Raw genomic sequence first — 5000 nt, forward strand, 5'->3', positions numbered from 1 at the left:
TTGTATCTTTGTCAAAAAAAGGAGATTTAACATTTTTAATCAGTTTTAGTCACTATTAAAGCTAATTAGGATGCTTTGAATATGTGGCCCATTAATTCCATCAGGAGAAATATTCTAAATTCACAAAGATCCTGATTAACAGGTCAACAAAGAACAATGTTGCCTAATGTTGTAATTAGCACTCATGATTGACACGGCTATGTTGAAGACTTCCAGCCTGCTATGTTGCTCAAGCAGAACGAAACACAATAATAAAAGAGAAGAAAATCGAAATTGTTCGAAAGTCTACTGCTGATCACAGTTAGGCTATGTTTGCTAGATTTCTCTTGCTAGGTTGCAAATAGTGTTTTAGTAAAAGTTCTAGAGGCAGAACGAGACATCAGCCTTGTGATTGTGAATTTGATGTAAACGACACATGTTCATTAGGACTACTTTTCACTTCACTTTATTTTTATTCAGAATTTGTACTTTCATCTATCAACATAAACAAAACTGGCCTAATTTGAAAGTAAACAGTGAAAATGCAGACAATATTTATTGGTTGCAATAAAAACAAGTTGCAATAAAAATGCCAAAAAGTGCAGTGGCATAATTATGAGCTAAGTATCAATGTGGGTGTTTGTGTGTGTGTGTGTGTGTGTGTGTGTGTGTTGTCCATATTACATGCTAGCGTGGTAGTCGGCTGGCAAACCGGTGGTCAGTGCTGTAACAGAAAAACATGCAACCAAACATACACATGCCGCAGAACGACTGGTGGTGAAAAAGACAGACATACAGACAGACGCACAAACGTCAAGTGCTGAAGCCAAAACACACACCATGCTGATCCCTCGTATATGAAGTAATCTTAGAACTCAGACTCAATATCTTGGCCATTGGAAGTGATGTTTAATCTGACGGACTATCAGAAAAAATTCACAGGCGATAAACTGGTCTATTATGGTCTAAACTGGTAACTGATTATACACTGGGGTGTATAATTAATTGATTGCAAAAATAAACATATTTGAGCAAAAGTATATGTAAACAAATAATATGGAGAAGCTTACTCTAAGCAGATGTTTAACATTTATGAGTTTTTGGTACACCACCAGGTGTTTATGCTCTTTGGTTAACAATTTTTTTTCGTCAGGTGACCATCCATCCATTCATTCATCCATCCATCCATCCATCCATCCATCCATCCATCCATCCATCCATCCAGCCAGCCAGCCATTTGTCCATACATCCATCCATTCATCCAGCTAGCCATTTGTCCATCCATCCATCAATCCATCCATCCATCTAGCCATTTGTCCATCCATCCAACCATCCATCTATCCGTCAATCTGTCAATCCATTGATCCATCTATTTTCTGTCCTGCTTGTCCTCCACATGGTCAGAGGGAACCTGAAATCTATACCAGGTGGGGACCTTGGAGGGGGTTCCAACCTATCACAGGGCAGAATCACACACACTCAAATATCCATTCACATACTATGAAGAATTTAGTGATGCCAATCAGCTCACAGTGCATACTGTTGAACTGGGGGGAGGAAACTGGAGGGCCTGTAATAAACCCAAAAAGCATGGGGTTAAAATGCAAACTCTGCGATCTCCAAACCCAAAGGACTTTCTTCTAATCACTTAAACACAGTTGATACATCATTACACACAAAACATTTATAAGTTGAAAAAAAAAGTAGAAAAATACTAGACTTGTCCTTTTTTTTACCACTATGCCACTCTTTGTCAGGTTAAGGTCTGTACCAATGATCATGTGCCATCTTTGCGATATCATCAGGAAAATAAATCCATACTTGGTCCTTAAAAGCTGTTAGTTCATTCTGTATGTTGATTTGCGTTCTTTTTGAAACAGGAAATCAGAGTGACAGCATGTTCATGTGTATGATTTATTTAACCAACTGCCAATAGTGTTTGTGAAACGCAACACACACACAGAATCGAAACAATCTTGACAGTAACTTAGCAAGCTAGCTAAAAAAGATGAACAGCAAGACGCATTCTTCAGCTGTGGAGGATTTCTCAAAGTCCATGTTAGAACTTTAACAAGTTGGATAACAACCTCATCACCCTAGGCAATGAGGTGATGTAAGTTTTGATCAAAGTAAATGTGATGGTGTGATGGACACTTTTTGATCAGATCATATTTAAATGATATTACTTCTTCTTACTGATGGAAAAATTGTGTTCTTGATTGTTTAAAGGTAGCAAGATGATACAGATCGTTGAGCTTGGGCATTGTTCTAAATGAATGACGAATCATATTTGCTGTTTCTGTATAGCAGGAAATGCACCAGGAGTAAGATATACACCACAAATTCTAGAGGGCACTTAATTAGAAGATCACAAAGCTAGTTATTTAAAAGTTTCATTCTCGAGTATGTTGCGAACTAAAACAAATGAGAATCCTGATATCCTGATATCCTGAATTAGTTTTTTTTTATATATATATATATACACTGTACTATACTGTACTATTAAACTGGTGTCCATAAAACTAAGGGACAAGTACAAACAGCTGAGAAACACCACGGTTGATTTCAGGGGAACTGTAAGAGTGTTTTGTCGTGCTTCTGCTTCTCAGCTGTTCTGAAGAGGCCATTTTGTGTGAGAAAGAGTGTGTTGTCCAGCCCTCGCTCCTGTATCAGCTCAGATGTTTCCACTCACACTAGCTCACACCTGGGAGTCACAGCCATGTGTCTGAGCACACGAAGAGAGAGAGAGAGAGAGAGGGAGAGAGAGAGAGAGAGAGTGCGAGAAAAAGACGAGGCGAGATGTAACCCCCCTTCAAGCCTGTGACACATTAATTATTAACAAACTCTGAGTAAACGCACAAACTCTCCCATGCCCTCTCTTTTACTCTCATCTCTCTCTCTCTCTCTCTCTCTCTCTCTCTCTCTCTCTCTCTCTCTCTCTCACTCCTCTCCATTCCCCTTCAACCATTTCTGCCAACGTCCCTCCTTCTCAAGCACTTCAACCTATCTGTCTCTCTTTTTCTATCGGTCTCTCTCGGTTTCTATCTATCTTTCCTCCTCTCTCATACACATGCATGCGTAGTCAGTCACTGACAAACACACACACGCACACACACACACACACAAACAACACACAGCCTCTCTCTCTCTCTCTCTCTCTCTCTCACTCTTTTTTTGAGTTTTCCTTACTGCTTTTTTCCTCTCAGTGAGGTGCTCGTAAAATGAAGTGGAGCATATCGGGAAAAGGGTGGGGGTCTTGGGGGAATTGGGTGACAACAGTGTCAGGCACCAGGCCCCGAGAGAGCAAGAGAGAGAGAGAGAGAGAGAGAGAGAGGGAGAGAGAGAAGAAAAAGGAGTGAGAGTGTAGGTATGGTGGTGTGGAGTCCATTCCCAGAGGCATGGTGAGAGACAGAGATGGAGAGAAAGAGGAAGAAACTTGGTGACAGTCAAGAGGTTCAGGTGTTGAATCTCTGGAGAGAAAACTTAAGAGTGAGAGAGAGAAAAAGAGAGAAAGAGAGAGAGAGAGAGAGAGAGAGAGAGAGCGCTGGCCACACTGACTGCAAATCAGCACTTGCTGGATCCTTTAGTACACCTCAGCGGACACAAATCACTGCGGCAGTCTGGGTAAGGCAAGGATATATCATTAGCAATACGTGCTGATTGCGAAGCTCAATGGTGTTTGGTTTGTGTACAAAAATGACGTCATGCAAGAAACATTATTTCACTTCCCAACCCAAACTTGCCTATTTGTCTCCACAACTTCCTGTCAGGATTAAACAGCTTCCAGGAATCCACTTTTTCTTCATATAGGTACACATATACAACATGTTCATGATGTCATAGATTAAACTGTTGCATCTTACAGGAAACTCCACTCTGAAAATCAATAAATATAGTTATATTGAAATATTTGTAATGCTGGTGCTGTGTTTTCGTTGTCACATAGTGTGCGGTGTCACCACAGTGAAATGTCGTTATTGCTAACAATTACACTAAAATAAATAATAAGGGACGTAATGATCAAGAAAAAGAAGATTTTCTCTTTTGTCTATTTTCTCAATTAATCTTGAAATCTTATAAGAATGTTTCCAAATTACAACAGAAAGTTTATTACAATCCTGTAGAAGTTTCTTATTGGAATCCTTTAAGATTTGTTTCACCAGGCACCTGAAGTCAATCCTGTCAATATGTACCACTCCTTTTTATTCCTCCAAATAGAGGAGGTGTAGCACTCAATCTGTGAGACTGGATATATTTCCCAGGAATTATCCGCTAGCAATAATTAGTGCTTCATTCTGATTGGTCAGTACTGAAAATTGATTTTCTTAAACAGGAAGTCTGACAGTAAAACCGTCTGTAATTCATTTACATTTTTTGTCATGTGACAGATGTCCTTATCCAGAGCGACGTACAAAAATAATTCAAAACACAGGTTTATATTCACACACTCCTTCTACATCACAAGGACTTGATCGATATCACCGCGGATGTACGTAATTGAAAGCGTATAACGAACAGATTATTAACAATTTATTACTGCTGATATGAAACAAATCTGTGAGGAGACTTTTATTTAACGTCTGAGGAAGGTGTCTCCAATGTGAAGGTGTAACTGTTTTCAGACATGGGTCTATGTGATAAGGTCTGGTAGAACAGAGTCTAGTAGAGAAACCAGTTTATAGCTGTTATAACATGAGTGATAACAGGAACTAATATGTTTCCACATGAATACTGATCTTATTTTCTCTGTTTTATTCCTTACTTAATGAATTCAGCATATTTGCTGATTAAAGGTTAATTAAGTTGAACATTTCCTTTTCCTATTTTACTCAGAAATAAAATGTGTGTGAATTGCAGGATCTTTACAGATGTGAATGTGACATAAGTGACATAAGTCCACTAGAAGTCCATTACTGTAGGTCCTTTAGACTTTCTACCATTAAATATCCCTAAGCCTCATGGTTAGAGATCATCACACATCACTTCTGTGGTACAATCGATTCTCATTAGCAAACCATTAA

The sequence above is a fragment of the Tachysurus vachellii genome, chromosome 17 (assembly GCF_030014155.1).
Source record: "Tachysurus vachellii isolate PV-2020 chromosome 17, HZAU_Pvac_v1, whole genome shotgun sequence".
Taxonomy (NCBI): Eukaryota; Metazoa; Chordata; class Actinopteri; order Siluriformes; family Bagridae; genus Tachysurus; species Tachysurus vachellii.